The 17,836-nt window shown below is 39.5% G+C and overlaps 1 long non-coding RNA gene and 1 pseudogene across 1 annotated transcript; both read left to right on the forward strand.

The window, feature by feature from the left end:
• LOC116536395 overlaps positions 1-2,355 on the forward strand; it is a 3,442-nt pseudogene extending 1,087 nt beyond the window's left edge.
• Positions 2,356-12,998: 10,643 nt separating this feature from the next.
• LOC116536423 lies at positions 12,999-16,436 on the forward strand. Its single transcript, XR_004262622.1, has 2 exons — positions 12,999-14,687; positions 14,992-16,436. It is a non-coding gene; the product is annotated as an uncharacterized LOC116536423 (long non-coding RNA).
• Positions 16,437-17,836: the final 1,400 nt, after the last annotated feature.

A 17,836-nucleotide genomic window follows, 5' to 3' on the forward strand; every position in this document is an offset into this window, starting at 1 on the left:
TCCCAAAGTGCTGGGATTATAGGCGTGAGCCACTGTGCCTGGCCAGTCTCTTGGATTTTCTAAGTAGACTGTCATATCTGGGAATATTGACAGTTTTATTTCCATTTATGCCTATTCTTATATATTTTTTCTTTTTCTCATTTTATTACTTTGCTTAGGACCTTTTTTGCTATGTTGAAAAGTATCAGGGATATGCAGGAGTCTTGCTCATTGCTCCTTTTTCATATTTTTAATGAGAATAATGTTAATACATCTTTTAATTTCTGGGATACATCCTGTCTGGGGATATAATGCTGTCTTCACGTTTACAGCAGCTGTGTCCTGCATGTTCCTCATTCAGTCTGGTCACGTTTGCCTTTGGAGTTTTAGGAACTATTCATTTCTGATCCACCAAGGCCATTCTTGCTTTGTCTTCCAGGCATGTTATACATTTTTGAAAAAAAAAAAATTCATTCTTGGATTCTGGGCAGAAGAGAGAAACTGAGCATGTGCTTAGTCTCCCATTTTTAACTAATTTATTATGTTTGTAGTAATAAAAATTTGATAAAATAATTATAAACTTTAAATGTTAGCCACCCAAAAAAAAGAAAAAAAAAAAAAAGAATCATTCTCTGTTATTTGAATCGGCACATTGAATCCAGAATCTCTGGTAAGTGCCCCTAATTTGAGAAATTCAGCCTTATCTAAAACTGTGTTCCTTTCTTCCTGGTTTATGACCTTAAAAATTCGTTCTCACCCATGCTTCTTTGGTTTCTGCTGGTATTCATTGGCAATATCTTGCAATTCATTGAGTCTGTAAGCTTCTCTTCCCATGTAGGACTGTATTTACCCCGGAGTCCTGCTGGGATATGGCTCTGGAGTTATGAAGGATAGAAAAATCAAGAGTGTAGAGGCAATAAGAGAATGGTCCTGTGTGAACAGCATGATCCCTGTTAGAAATCACCCAGGTGAGGGCAGGGCGTGGTGGCTCGCGCCTGTAATCCCAGCACTTTGGGAGGCTGAGGCTGGCAGATCACGAGGCCAGGAGTTCAAGACCAGCCTGGCCAACATGGTGAAATGTCATCTCCACTAAAAATACAAAAATTAGCTTGTTGTGGTGGCAGGTGCCTGTAATCCCAGCTACTCGGGAAGCTAAGGCCGGAGAATCATTTGAACCTGGGAGGCGGAGGTTGCAGTGAGCTGAGATCATGCCACTGCACTCCAGTCTGGGTGACAGAGCAAGACTGTGTCTCAAAAAACAAGAAAAAAAGAAAGAAAAAGAAAGAAATCACTCAGGTGAGATGTTTGCACTAAACTTCAGGAGACGAGGGCTTGCTTCTGTAGGTGACAAAGCCTCTTTGGGGTTTGAATCTGCCCAGGTGTCCTCTCTCCAATCCTCTCTTTGCCAGAATTGTCCCATTTCTCTCTCTCTCTCTCTCTCTCTCTCTCTCTCACACACACACACACACACACACGCACACAAATAGGAAAGCTGGAAAGACACAACCTGTGCTGTAATTCAGCAGCCTTCGAGGACAGACCGTGCCTGGCTGATAGCGGCATCAGCCCCAAGCCTACAAGACATGAGCACATGCAGAGAAGTGCTGTTAAGCTTTCTGGCACAGTTAAAAACAGGTAACCCATAGTCTGAACGTAGAGTGTCCTTGTTGCTTTCACACTTAATCTGATAAGATTGACAATCCAGATTGCCTGTTTTCTTGAGAATAGTCATACCAGTTAGGGTAAAAGTTCACTGGCAAAGAACAGACTCCATTCCGGCTAGTTTACGTAGGAAGAGATTATCATCACAGGCTGGGAAATACCTTTGGGAAGGCTGCAGAGACAAATTCTGGGATTTTAGGAATTTTAGGAATAGCATTCAAATTATACCGCAGTCTCTGGCAGACAAGAGAATGGTTGCTTTTGCCCCAGTCAGGCATGGGGAATATGCTGCTTGAGGGATGAAACCTGCCTCTGCACACAGGGGTCTCCATGCCACGCCGGCTCACTAGAATCCCTTTCAGTGGAAAGGAGTTTCATTGCCCACCTCAAATTCAAGTTCTGCACACGTTTCTGCTCGCAGAACCTAAATCACATCCCAAACTCTAACTGTAAGGGAATCTAGGAGATGTCATTTTTAATATTCCAGCCTCTACTCCAAGAAGGCAGTTGAAACTAATCCGCAGTGACTGCCCACTCCCTTGGGGATTCCTCAAGGAAGTACCACCATGGAGGGAACTATCTGGAAAATCATTCAACGAGGGTAACCCAAGCCCAACAGCTGCATTCATGAGCTTGGGACATGCCAGAGACTACTTGGCAGATGAGCTGGGAGTCAGCGCCCTGAGAAGGCAGGACCAATTGTTCTGCAAGTGAGGGAGGCAATTCAAATTCCGCTCAGACATTATGCAGATCAGGAATTTGAACTTGGAATTGCGCCCCATTGTTACCTTTTTGTGTGTTGGATTTTTCTTTAGAGTTACTTTTATTTTTTTAAAGCTATCCAATTTTATTTCAGAAATGGGAAAAAAATATTTCTACACCGTAGTCAAGGTCTCTAATGGGAGAACTAACTAGTGAGAGAGGAATTGTTCCCGCCAGAGGGGAATTCCCTCTAACAAGCTTCTCAATTTACAAATTCTCAGCTTATGTTGAATTTGGCAAAGGAGAGACACATATGCATTGTTTTTATTTTGGAAATTGGATCTATACAATTAATTAAGTGAAAGCTAGTATGCCATATGAATGCTAATTAATTGCTCCTCATTTAAATAACAACAATTAAGACATTGTTAGCTGTACTGGTTTGCATACGAAAATTGTGTTTGTCTTTGCTACTCGAGAAACTCACTGATCACAGCTGCATGAAAAATGTCTGGTCTATGAAACTTCCATCCATCTTCACAATGCTTAGTTGTACAAAATTAACTAACACTTGCAGATCAAGGGATTTTACTCTTATTTATGTCTACCTTTAATTCCTAGAATTGTATACAATTAAACCCCGAGAGAACTTGTGCAGAATAATTATTTAACATGAAATGAAGTAATAAATCATTGAAACTGGGATGTGCCTATGTGAATGAGTCTGGGAATGAGTGAGTTTCTGGCAAATGGAGCATATGGAGACTTGTGATTGTTACAAAATAGCCATCTCTGAGAAGCCCCAAGCAGCTCATGTTTGCACAAATTATCCAGTGACTAAGACTGTTCTTGTTTTCTCTCTACCTTTTTCCACTTTCTCATAAGCACTTTTAAACTATGTACTGTTTTTCTACTGAAATCATCAGATCACCTCCAAATCTTAAAACCAAGCAGAGAAAGGCCATTATTTAATCATAGCAGTAACAGGCGCAGAAGAGGTCTTCACATTTCCTACACCCCGTGCAGCCAGAAATCATTTCCTCCTCTGTAAACCCACCAGATTTTTTTGTCAACTCACAGAAAGAAATACTAGTTTGGTCTCACTTATTTGGAGGTATTTTAGAGGTTTGTATATCTTAGAAGCTATCTCTAAGCCCCCAAACCCAAACCAAGGTTTAAAAAGCACACTTTTTCCCTAATTATTTAACCTGGAAGCCAAATTATGCTTTCAGAGTGAACCTTTGAAAGGGTCTGTAAAAACCTATGTGGACATTTGTAAAAACCAATGTGGATAATTCAGGGAAAAAAAAGAAGGAAGTATTCAAGTTTTCTCTCAAGTTTGCAGATCTGGCCACACACATCACAACAGCCTCCAGGTCTTCAACATTTTTTGTGACTGCCACGAGCCTTCCCTAGACAGTCAGATCAACACAGGTGGCTGAATACATCTCCATCTCCAATTCAAGCCTTCCTTCTTCTGTGCTGTGCTGTTGATTAATCTGTAATCTACTAACAGGTCTTCTTATGCTAGTTACCAATACACAGTTCCAGAGATGAGTTCTCTTTGAAACACCTCATTGACGATCATTTACAGCAGGGATCCCTAACCCCTGGCCCACAGACATGTAGCAGTCCCTGGCCTGGTAGGAACCAGGCCTCACAGTAGAAGGTGAGTGGCGGGCCTGCAAGCCAAGCGTCATCTGTATTCACAGTTGCTCTCCCTGACTCACATTACCGTCTGAACTTTGCCTCCTATTAGATCAGCAGTGGCATTAGTTTCTCATAGGAGTGTGAACCCTATCGTGAAATGCACATGACAGGGATCCAGGTTGCGTGCTCATAAGAATCTAATGCCTGATGATCTGTCACTGTCTCCCATCACCCCCAGATGGGATCATCTAGTTGTAGGAAAACAAGCTCAGGGCTCCCACTGATTCTCCTTTACAATGAGTTATATAATTATTATATTTACAATGTATTAATAATATAAATAAAGTGCACAACAAATGTAATTTACTTGAATCATTCTGAAATCATCCCCTCTCTCCACCCCATCCATGGAAAAATTATTTGCCACGAAACTAGTCTCATGCTGAAAAGGTTAGAGATTACTGATTTAAAGAATATACCATCATGCATCTTAACTACTTTTTTTGAGGACAGATGTTAGTTATCCTGAATAATCAATTTTGTTATTCATCTGTTTCTCTTTTACATCTCTCACATGTACTATTTGTCAACTGGATAATTGCTCTGGATAATCCAGCAGGGGACTCCTGAGGCACCAGCAGCCTCCTTGGTGAATGGCACCTGTCCCCCTAGCAAGCTCATCTCCTTGGTCTGGCTTCATTACCTGGTCCCATAAAGAAAGCAGTGTTTTGCTACCTTCCCAGAATTAGTGCTGACACCTATGACTACCCAAATAGGAAATCCACAAGTTTTAAAGTACTCATTCAATCAACCGTGCTTGGCAATTTTCACATATGCTTATGCAAGAAATTGCTCCAGTGCTGTTTTTCATCATTTGTTCTAGAGCTGGCAATTGTTTGTTTGCTTGATACTTCATATACCACCTGCAACGAACTCATAATAGGTCCAGGAGCACTGCATTGAGAAGGCTTCTGAGACCCTATATGAGCTTAATGGGAAAGCACATTGTGTCAGGCAGCATTTATGCCCCAACAGTCTTGCTCCAGCCACGGCTACAGCAACCACCTGTGCACAGTGAACCTCACAACCCCTCACTACAGCTTCTTGGTGTCTCTGCCTTCTCTTGGGGGCGGGGGGGAGGGCAGTCCTGCCCCTGTGGTGAGGAATCTCTGTAGGAACCAGCCCAGCCATGCTGCCAGTGGGCTAATTGCTGGGGCAGCCCTTGACCAGTGGGTGGGGAGCCAACAGGAAATTCTGTATTTCTATGTCTTGGGTGGACAGTGCTGAGGAATATTCTACACCATTCCTCAGATGGTCCTTGATATGTAGCTCTCATAATTCCCACCTGTTGTGGGAGGGATCCAGTGGGTTATATATATATATGACTCACAATAGTAATATTCACAATAGCCAAGATATGGAATAACCCGTGTCCATCAAGGGATGAATGATAAGAAAATGTGGCATATGTAAAGTTTTAAAGAAAAAAAAATCTATCATTCTTGACACCATGAATAAACATGGAGGACATTATGCTAAATGAAGTAAGCCAGGCAGAGAAAGAACGATACCACATCATCTCAAACCGTCTCATGTTGTGGAAACATAAAGACATCAAACTCATAGATGCAGAGAGCAGAATGGTTACCAGGAACTGGGGGTTGGAGGAAAATGAGGAATTGTTGGTCAAAGCATACGCAAGTTCAGTTAGACAGGAGGAACAAGCTCAATATATCCATTCTACAACATGGTGACTCTAGTTAACAACAACGTGTTGTATACTTGAAAATTTTTCAGAGTAGATTTTAAGTATTCTCACTACAAACAAATGGAAATCATGTGAGGTAATGCGTATGTTAATTAGCTTGATGTAGCCGTTCCACAATATACACATATTTCAAAACATCATATTGTACACCATGAATAGGCACCGTTTTAAAAATTTCTCAATTTGAAAAAATGTTTTAGAGAAGAAAGCAAAGAAGACAAAAGGTAAGAGCTTACTGCTGAGCCTGAATCCACCAGACTGGATACCAGTGAATTTTCCTGAACAAAGTCACTGATATTTTTTTAAGTAATCATTATTTTTCAATTCTAGGACTTAGAAAATGCTTCTAACATATTTACAAGGCAGTAAAGGATTAGCCATTGAGTATATCAATGTGTTAAAATGATAAAATAATTAGACAAGATAGAAAAGGAAAAAGGCTTTAAAATCTGTAGTGGAAGGATGGATTCAGATAGCTGCCTCATACCTCTTCTTATTTTGTATTTTAAATTTCTGTTTTAAAAAACCACTCACTCAACAAATATTCTTTGAATGGTGACTGTGTATCATGGGAAGGTTACCAGAAGCACAGGCTTAAAGTCAACGTTGCTTTCAAATCTATACTCTGCCATCTACTCACCCATGATCTTTGCAAATTGTGTGTACTTTCTGATCCTCAATTTTCTTTTCTGTAAAACAAAGATATACTATCTACCTCATAGTCTATTGTAAGAATCATACCTATAAAAGTTCTCTAATATGCAACTAATTAATGGAAGCAAAGATTTAAAAGTTTCATTTTCCATATCATAAAAAACTAGAAAGATAAATTACTATATAATTGAGCATTTGCTAATTTCCTAGCTATAATTTCAGCAATTGTCGTAGGCTCTGCTTGCAGAAATAATTTTAGTTGAAATTTAAATATCTCTATTAAGTCTTTAAATATCTGTAGGAAACATAAATTCTGACTTGTCGTTTAAAGATGGCCTATCCAGTGTTCATGGATTTAGTTTCACCGCTTCTCTGACTTGAAAAGAAATGGTATACTGAAAGTTATGTATATTTCACATAATTCTACTTGAATCACTTGCGATATCTGCTTTCTAGCTTCTTATTTAAAAAGTCTCTCAAGCAATGTTGAAATACACAATAACTTTTATTTTGATTTTCCCATTCAACTTGAGTTTCATTCTTTAAGGCTCAGCAATTTAAGCTTTTAGTAAATTATCATTATTATCCTATTACATCACCAACTCCAGAGTCATAGTACTGAGAGAAAAAAAAATACAAACTCACAAGTTTAAATTTTCTGCAACTAATCATTGAAAAAGAAAGCATTTTAATACTAAATTAGATTTTTAAGGCAGAGATCATACAACTGATAAACACTCCAAAAATTAATGAAAATCTCTGACACTCATTAATAAGCCCATTGTCTTTGATAATGTATGATGTTTCTATTGCACAAAAAGCTTTGTACAGGTTAGAAAAATACCTAAGTGACATTATCCAATGTCTTTTTTTTTTAAAACTATATAAAAATGACAACTAAAAAAGCACATCAGAAACATAATAGCCTTCATTCAAGAGCTGTTTTTGTCTGAAAATGGAAGAAAATCTGACATATTTACCAGTTGCCCACAGTGGTTATGTCTCTATCAGTGAGAAAGGAAGACAAAAGTATACAGTGAAATGTGATTTCACTCAGCAGCTTGAGGCAGCCAGCAAAAGTCGTTTGACCATACAGTGTCTCCTTCAAAGGATGCAGTGCGAGCAAGTGTTTTCTTTACAAAAGGCAAAAACACTCACTGTTCAAAACCAACATGGCTAAGCTGAACATCTGAGCAACATCTGTGAATTTCTCTGCAAACCCATCAGCAGGAACAGCTGGTAATTTACCAACCAAATAAGCAAGGTAAATGGCTCTACAGAGAACTCCGTTGTATTGGGTGGACCACAGGGGTGGAAGAAATCAGATTACGTTCTGGAGATCCAACACCTAACATTGTGCCTGTAGGTAATCACACCAAGCTGTGCACTTAGAAATTTGTCATAAAGATAGATCTCATATTAAATGGCCTCCGAAAATATGTTGGAATGATGTCTCTCATCTTTTTCTCTGTTTAAAATTAGGTGTATTATTTACACGATTTCATGAATTTTACTATTTTTGTCAATTGTGTTAAGGAATAATTTACCTACAATATAATTCATACATTTTAATTGTACAAGTCAATTATTTTTTTCCAAATATGTATCATGTAACCATCACCCCAATCAAGATATAGAAAACAGGGGGCAGTGTGTGTGGGGGGAGGGAAGACAGGGAAACCTTGGTCAAAGGATACAAAATTTCAGGTAGAGAGGAGGACTCCTTTAAGGGATCCATTGTACAACATAGTGACTCTAGTTAATAACAATGTATTGTTTTTACTTGAAATTGCTAAGAATAGATTTTAAGTGTCCTCACCACAAATCAACCATAAGTATGTGAAGTAACAAATGTGTTAGTTAGCTTGATTTAGCCATGCCACAAGGTACACAATTTCGAATGTGTTGTACACCATAAATATATATAATTATATTAAAATTAAGTTAATTAATTTAAATACATAAATAACTTCTTTAAAAAAGATGTAGAACATTTTTATCTTGCCAGAAAAGTGTCTGATGTCCCTGTGTAGTCAACTTCTCTCCCTCAGCCTCTGACCCTGGAATGCACTAATCTAATTTCGACCACTGCAGATAGGTCCTGCCTGCTCTAGTATTTGAGGCAATGGAATCACAGGGTCTGTGCTCTTCTTCTGTGACCAGCTGCTCTCACTCAGAGTCATGTGGAAGGGTTTCTTCCTCAGCCATTCCTTTACACGAGATGTCTGCAGCGGCAGCACCAAAGCCACCCTCCAGACTGGTAGGAGTTATCCACAAGGCACCAGTGCCATGTGTGTCAGTTCTTAAAATGTTTCTTCTCTTGCCAAGGGAGGGAGGCAGCTGCCATGCTGCTCAGGACAGTGAAGGGACCCCTTCATCCCACCTTGCTGGAGCCTCCCAGTAGGAGCACAGGCCAGCCAGCAACCTGATGTCTGCCTTGTGAAACCTGAAGAAGTCAACTGAGTTAACCTAGACTTCTCACCTATAGAACTGTGCAGCAATATGTTTTTGTTCTCAGCTACTTAGTTCGTAGTGGTTTGTTACCACAGCTGCAGAAAACTAATATAGAACTCTATCTGAAAAAAGAGGGACTCCTCAACTCTGACTCCACACTGCTAGAATGATGACCAATGAATAAAGAAAGATGTCCATTGTCTTATGACTACTTTTCATGGAGGCAATTTGAGTCCAACTGTCTGAAACAGGATATTCCATTTAAGGTAAAGAATTTGCCTTTTGTTTTTATTTGTAAATGAATTAAATAATTCTTAAGATGTGGAGGTCTAATTAAATCCATAGCTGCTCAATTCTTCTGCATAAGTAAGTGAATAATTTCATATATCTGTAAATGTATTGTGATTACATTTAATTCATGCATTCATTTAACAAACGTTGTTCGAACACCTACTATGTGCCAAGTACTCTCTAGTTGTTGGAATACAATAATAAATGATAAGGGGAAAAATCTCTGCCTGCATAGAGTTTCTATTCCAGAAAGGTGAAGCCAACTGGGAAGAGGGATGAGGAGGGAGATAGAGAAGGGGAGCATAGACTCTATGTGTATGTGTGGGCAGGGGTTCAGAGGGGCTGAAATTTAAAATAGAGCCATCAGGGAAATCATCCTGGAGAAATTGATGTTCAGGCCAAACCTGAAGGAGGTCTTGTGCCCTGGGCTGCAGCCTGCCAACATACTATGAAGCAAAAAGGTGCTGATGCAGCTGGAGCTGTGTGGGAAAGATGAATCAGAGAGGGATCTGGGGTGTGAGGGCTGGGCAGGTCCTGTAGGCAGAAGGAAGCCCTGGGGGCTGGGGCAGAGTGGCAGGTGTGACTCTGCTGTTAGGAACTCTTTCTGGCTGTGGTGCTGAGGGCAGGCTGCAGTGGAACAAGTACTGGAGGAGTCCTCCCACCCATCAGGAGTCCTCCCCAGCACCATCCTGTATTGATACGAGTGCTTGTTTCACCATGCACATCTGTGCTTGTGTATAAACACTTATGATAAGATCTTGCTGTCTGGCAGATAAGAGCTTGATACAGAACAGCTCACTCCAGCTTTCACTATGTATGCTGCAGGTCTCCCCTCTAAAAATGAACTTACACGTGAAAATCACTTGCATCCGTTTTTCTTGATACACTGAAGAGCTTTACTCATATCCTTATTTGACTGTCATCAGTAAAGCAGTCAAAAGAAAAAAATCTAAACTGCTATATGTATATTACTCCATTAACAGATTTTTCTCTTGCAGGTTGGACAGCTGGTTTCTTGAATCAATGTGTAAGATTTATTGGAGTGATTTCCCATCCCCTCCTGCTAGGTACTTTGGAAAGAGGACTTCCAAAGTTCCAGTAGCCGTCTTTTGTGAAAATAGAATTTACTTAAAACTTATTCTATATCTCTAATAGTTGTAGATGTTTACAATTTAGAAAATTCCAAGGACTTTTTCATTTGTGTTTTGCATTTCTTTCTGATTAACTGATTAACTTAGATGTGTGCTCATGTCATAAACCTAGTTTGTGCTCTCTAAATATTTATTGAAGAATTAATTAATTTTAGGTATAAGGTAAATTCAACTGGTCACAGCAAACTACAGAACCAATTGTTGAAAATAGCTGTGAAGGTAATTGCTACAGAGGAAGAGCTATTTGAACAGGCTAATTTGCTTCAAGATGGGATCTGAAAAGGGATTCTTGAAGCTAGTTGGGTATGAGAAGGACTGCCTGAAAAGACATTTTCTTTAGGTTTCCCAGAATTTGCATGAAAAAAGAAGAGAGAGAGTGCTTGAAGACACCATGGAATATTGGGAACGTCCCTGGTACTAAAGACTTCGCCGTTCTTCAAACAGGACTGCTCCGATTGCAACCACAGATGCCATTGGGTCCCATTTTCAACAACTTTTGAAAATTGCAACAATTAATAGTGTCCTTCTCAAGAGAAAACTCTTGTGACATAGGTTTGCATGTTTAAAGTAAAAAGGAACACCCCACGAACATTCTTTCTAAACTACACCTTTTCTATTTTCTAGTGGAAATTGTGACCACAGGTTACCATGTTTTCCTTCCTGTGTTTGAAAACCACATGTGTTTTAGTGAAAACATTAAGGTGAGTAATAAAATGGAAGATTTCAAAGTACCAGGTGCCTGTCACTAGAAATGGAACTATCTTACTTATTCCTTCTTCTAAGGCAGTAAATTCAAGTGAGTTGAAGATGTAATTTGTAGTCAATCCATCTCAGCTGAATATAAATCATGCATCCTGATCTGGAGTAAAAATATTATACAAATATTTTTCAGAGTTAGGTTATTTCATACTTTATGAATTTGTCAAATGGAAAGAAATGTTATCTAGTCCATTGCTTTGTTTTACAGCAGAGGAAACTGAGGCCTGCAGAGATTATGGGACTCCCCAAGTTCTCGTGGCTTGTCGGGGTGGAGCCCAGACATGTCATGATCATGAGTCTGGAGTTCTAGGACTCAAAAGTCCACCATCTGCCACCACAGCACTCTGCCTTGTTCCCTGATAACACAGCAGATAACAGCAGAAAAAAGGCAGGGAGGGGCACTATTGAGTGTTTCCTAGGAATGTCCATGTTTTATTTAAACTCATTCTCACCTGTAAGGTAGGTAAATACAAGCAGAGGCATGTTGTCCAAACTAGCCAGCACCTGCTATGTGAGCAGGTTCTTTAAGTATCAATGAGAAAGAAGGTGATCATGTTTCTTTAAGACTGAGAGTCAGAAGCCAAACAAGTTAACATCTACGCTTTTCTAAAAGTATCACTTGACATTTTCCTCTATTTCTGTTACTTTCTCAGCAACATCAAAAATATCCTTAAGACCATAAGGTAATTGCCAGCTGACTCGCTGGAGGGGAAGGTATCTCAGCAGCCACGGGTGTCTGCCAGTGAAAAGCTGAAGGTGCAGCTGGGTGAGGAGAGCAGCCAGGAGCCTGATGTCCATTCCCACCTGGCCACATGAAGCTTCCTCTGCCTGCCTCACTCTGTCACCCTGTACCCCTCTCTGCTGTGGGCACAGCTGGCTACTGAGGGGTGAGCCCCCTAGACGCCTCCTCCTTGAACGACCCTAATCCACTCGATCCTGGATTTAGCAGTTTTAGAAACTCAGTTTTCTCTGGGTATTCAGTACATGATGCAAAAATGCAAGACTCATCTGTTATCCATCACAGAGGGTCTGCCTCAGAAGGTCACTGGTCTTGTTCAGTCACCTGGGAGGCTAAACCACAGATCAAATGGTTCTCCGTGAGCAAAGATAAATGTGGTGAAAAAACAATTAAGAGGATATTTGTCTCAAGCTAGTAGAGACGCATCCTCCTGCAGTGTAGAAATATGGTCGGCTCCCTAAGGAAGGAAGTACAATTGAACAATTCGGAAAACAAGATGAGAAATTCTTATCATCCAGCCCTCCTTTTATTTATTTTTTAATTTTTCCATAAGTTTTTGAGGTACAGGTGGTGTTTGGTTACAAGAGTAAGTTCTTCAGTGGTGATTTCTGAGATTTTGGTGCACCCATCACCCAAGCAGTATGCACTGCACCATATTTGCAGTCTTTTATCCGTCACCACCTCCCACCCTTCCCCCGCAAGTCCCCAAAGTCCATTGTATCATTCTTATGCCTTTGCCTCCTCATAGCTTAGGTCCCACATATCAGTGAGAGCATACGATGTTTGGTTTTCCATTCCTGAGTTACTCCACTTAGAATGTTAGTCTCCAGTTCTCATCCAGTTCCCTGCAAATGCTGTTAATTCATTCCTTTTTATGACTGAGTAGTCTTCCATCGTATAGATATACTATCGTTTCTTTGTTTTGGTTTGTTTTGTTTCTGAGACAGAGTTTTGCTCTTGTAGCCCAGTTTGGAGTGCAATGGCACAATCTTGACTCACTGCAACCTCCATCTCCTGGGTTCAAGCAATTCTCCTGCCTCAGCCTCCATAGTAGCTGGGATTATAGGAGCCTGCCACCACACTCAGCTACTTTTTTTGTATTTTTAGTAGAGACAGGGTTTCACTATGTTGCCCAAGCTGGTCTCGAACTCCTGACCTCAGACGATGCACCCGCCTCGACCTCCCAAAGTGCTGATATTACAGGTGTGAGTCACTGCACAGTTTCTTTATCTATGAACCCTCCTTTTAAATATTCTTTGTCAATCCCAAGGACTTTTAACCTTAAAATCTTCTCTCTAACTCAGATTAAAATTTCCCAGATGATTATGTTCCCTTTACTTATACCCAAGTTTCAGTGACGTGATGAGTGATGACATTTTTATCTCATAGATGAGACGCACCACCTCTGAGGGTCAGAGTGAGGAAATTCTCACCACTCCTGCTTGCTCTTGGTGCGTTCTTGCTATTGGATTCCATTTAGAAATTGGCATGACCTTTTGCCCAAGTTGACATAAATTCTACTTTTTAAATGTTTGAGGCATTTAACCACTGACTACAATGTGAAATTCACACGTTACTGAACTTTTTCCTTTATAGAGAAATTTTTAAAGCATTATTATTTGCTCTGTACAAGGCATGGTGCCAGGAAAACAGAGGAGATACTAAACGAGATGTAAAACAAGCTCAAGTCTTGGGGGACAGAGATGGGGGTGGAAAGGGAGGAAGAGGGAGACAGAGAGAGAGAAAGATGATTGTGAAATCGAGAGGGCAGCAGAAGCCTTACAGAGAAGGAGAGGGCTTGAATCACAGCAGTGAGAGCGGGAAAGGAATGGAGACACCATTTTAACTAACACTTCACTCATCAAATAAGAAAAAAGGATTCAGAAAGTGTACATGACTTATTCGAAATTACGCTATCATTAAGCCTAACTTGTTGCCATACAGAGTAACAAAGAGAGAGGGAGAGAGAATGAACATACCTGTCCCCTGCCCTCCACTCAGTAAGCTCCTGATGAACTCTCAGTCACCTGGGAAACCAACGCTGTTTCTGGCTATATAGAAAGGACTTTGTACATATAATATTATATTTCATTTTCAAATAATCTTTCTCCCAGAGTTGACACACGCAGAAAAGAATGCAAGTCACAAATGCTCAGCTAGATGAACTTTTACAAGGTGGACATGCCTATTACTACCCCTGCATCGAGTCATAAAATAGCACCATGAGCCATCCTGGGGCTCCTTCCCTGACCCGCCACCACCCGCTCCTGAGATGCGGCAGCTACTACCATGACTTTCCATTGCGTGAATTAATTTTACCTGTTTTTGAAGTTAATGTAAACAAAATCATACAGTATGTCTTTTTTTGGAGGAGGGGGACCTGGCCTGTTTCACTTGACCTTATGTTTACGGCATTCGTTCAAGCTGCGGCCTGTTTCCACTGATGAAAGTACAATTTTATTGTGCAGTCTACAGTTGGTGGGGACTTCAGTTCTTTCCACTTGGGGGTGATTACAAACTGGGCTGCAGTGAACATGTGGTACATGTCTTTTAGCACCCATGTCTACATTTGTGTAGGTTATGTACCCATGACATGCCTGGGTCACTGGTTTTGCATATGTGCAGCTTTAGTAGGTACTGCTAAACGGTTTTTCCAACTTGTATGAATTTACATAAGAATTCCTCTTTCTCCACTCCCTCCCCATGATGTATGTAATGGATTCACTATGTCCAGGGAGTTACAAAGTAGAGCATGGAATTTTTTGAATTTTCTTCCATAGCTAAGAAATAAAAGAATTTAAGCTGAGAACTGTGGGAGAGGTCTTCATTCTATGCAAACCCAATCACAAGGAAAAGAGAAAGCGTGAGTCTTCAGAAGGTAAGTAAATGTAGAGAGGTTTGGGGAAATAGAGACAGGTACCAGCGTTTTGTTTTTTACAAATCTTTTTAGGGCTTTGACTCTATGGAGGGCACAAAGACTATCACCCCAAGAACTCAGGTTTAAAGACTTTCAGTTCTTTTATTGTTTGGTTTCGTTAGTTCAGATTTTTGCTACGTTCCTAGGAAAGGTGGAAGCCTGGGAGTAAAGCTGTGATAGCTAGAATGTGTTGCACCAAGCTGAGTTTTATCCAGAAGGCTTTTAGGTTCTTACATGTTTATGTCTTTTCTAGTTCCCTTGGCAGGGCGAGGGACAGGATAGAAAGGCTCTGGGGAACAAACATCATGTCTTTTGCTCAAGAGAAACTTTCTTAGTGTGATTAAAATTCAATCCATATTTCTGCATCCCTCTCAAATGTATATAAGTCCTAAATTTATGTAACTAATATGACAGCTCCATATCAATTGCTTCAGTCTTGACCTTTTCCTCTTGTTAAAAGCACATGATCCCAGTTATTAAATAAGGAGTTTGTGGTTTTCTTTCACTGTGCAGTAGAAACGCTTTTAAAAGTTGCTTTGGAAGAAAGAAAAGTCATTCTTTGGAGTGATAAGGGCAGATTTAAACAGTATCATTACTCATTCTTTGATGTTTTTTTCCTATGTGTGGGAATATTTGTCCTTCAGTAAAAAGCAAAGCACCTAGTCCTATTCAGAGCAACCAGAATATTCCAATCAGCTGCCTAAAAATCACATCTGCAATTTTCTAAAAAATAAAACATCAGCAAATCCAGTAAAAACCAAAGAAATAATTTTAAAAATTGATGTTGTGGCCTAAACTATAAACTGTATGGTACAGAAAATGTGGGCTTCAGTCTCAAGATATGTGATCTCAGTCACAAGGAGGTAAAATGCCAAAGTGTTGACAGGTATCTTTATATTTTGAGATTAGCAGTGATTTCAACTTTCTTTTATAGACAATTTTGTATTTTTCAAAATATTTATGGTGAACATTTATTACTTCATAATCAGGCAACCAGTAAGAGTTATTTTTAAAATACAATAATTCAAAAAGAAAAGACAAAAGAATATTTGAAAATACCAAAATATTACCTGTCTTTGGGTGGTGACATTATAGCTAATTTTTTTGTTTTCTCTAATTTCCAGTTGTTTGTGTGTGTGTGTGTGTGTGTGCGCGCGTGTATGTGTGTGTGAATGCATAACCTTTATTATAAGAAAAACAACAGACATTTCTCAAAATCTACATGTTTATGACCCCTTCTTTTAGCTCTGCAGATGGTGGCCAGAATTCTCTAGCCAGAGTTCAGCATGGCTCCAAATGAAGCCTGCCTGGTTTCTGATCCTGGCTCTGCCACTGACTTGCCTTGTGGTCTTGTGGAAGTTACTTATTTTCTCCAAGCCTCAGGTTCTCCTCTGTAACGTGTGTATAATCCCCATATCATAGGATTGCTGGAGGGTTAAATAAGATCATATATGGAAAATGCTATGCTACAAATGCTCTATAAGGGATAGATATTAATTCAAAGTGCACCATTCTCTTCTTGAGGCTTATAGGGATCAAAGCACTTTAGAGGTTATAGCTACTCAATCTTCCCTATAAAACTTCCAGAATGTGATATGAATATACCTTCCTTTTAGTAACTTAAAAACCAACACTTTGAGAAGAGTTTGTGAAATAATGCATGACATTTGTAACCTGTGTAGAAAAATAAACACATTTTCTGATTTCAAATACCACGTGTCTTCAAACATTGTATCTCCATCAAGTTCTCATAAGAGATATAAAAAGATTAGTTCATTAAAAAATTTTTAAATATTATGCAAATATCAAAAATAGAAATGTAAGCTAATAGAAATAAAAATGTAATCTATTAAGATTATTCCTTAAATATAAGAGATTTTTCTTCAATCATCATAGTCCATTTTACTTAAGTACGAGGCAATCCAGGTGCAGTTTTGTTTGTTTTAATGAGCAAAACAGAGATAGAACATCCGCCTTCTGGATGACGCGCTGGACTCCATGAGCATGGCTTTCCTCTCTTATGTGCTGCCTCTACCTAGTGATGGGCAGACAAAAAGGAAAGAAAGAAGAGAAAGGAAAGAATAATATGTCAGCTTGGCTCTACTCACAGCAGATGAGCCAATCCAAGTTGAAAGAAATAATCAGTCTCAAAGTTTGCCACTTGGGGCCCAAAACAAACATTTTGATGGTGAGACACTTAAGTTGAGGGATACACTGTGACCAAGAAACAAAGCACATCTAAGGGACTCACACAACAGGCACACATGTTCAGCCACCTTAGGCTACTGTACTAAGCCACCAACAGAAAAAAATCTTTACATTTTTGTTCCACAAAAGTATTTCTTTAAAAGTAAATGGTCGAAGTGATGATGTAGCCAAGAAACCTAGACACAACACGGAGAGTAACAATTTTCAGTGTTTTCCTGGTACCACCAGTATAGACTTTTCTGAGTGTGTTAGAAATTTTTTTAAGCCAGCGAATATATGAAATTAGCAGTGAGTGCCGGTAGAAGCAGACTGTACTACATTCCCCATCACTGACAATTAGTGCTTTCTTTAATTTGATATTTAGTCTCAGAATTTTACAGCTGGAAGAAACTTGATAGAAAATCCTGTGTAGCCTAACATATGTTCTATAAAATGAAAAATCCTCTTCCTACTGTGTGTGTGTGTGTGTGTGTGTGTGTGTGTGTGTGTTTGCGTGCACATGCGCAGAATAAAGCTAGGCTATGAACAAAGGGGAAGGGAGTGATGAGGGTCAGGTGTGGCATTCCCCTTTTCAAAAAAGAGGTTGAGTGACTTACTCTAAAGTCGCATGCCTTTCAAATCTAAAGAGATAAAGTGACTTACTTGAAAGTAAAGTCCCTTTCAAATTGAAAGCTATTGCTCTATGTCAAACCATAAAATTGCAACAATCAAATGTATAAATATGATAGAAGGTTTCATCTTGATTTCTTCCTCCTGGATTTGCAGATTAATTCTCAGATTTATTAATCCTTCCTGGGGAGGACTTGCCATTAAAATGTATGGTTTTTTGGGTTTTCAGGTTGCTATTGCTTTTACCCTGGTAGAAGATAATCACAAAAAAGTGGTCTCTGTGGATTATCTAA

The sequence above is a fragment of the Sapajus apella genome, unplaced genomic scaffold (genome assembly GCF_009761245.1).
Source record: "Sapajus apella isolate SASKATOON/1434 unplaced genomic scaffold, GSC_monkey_1.0 scaffold100, whole genome shotgun sequence".
In the NCBI taxonomy this organism is placed as follows: Eukaryota; Metazoa; Chordata; class Mammalia; order Primates; family Cebidae; genus Sapajus; species Sapajus apella.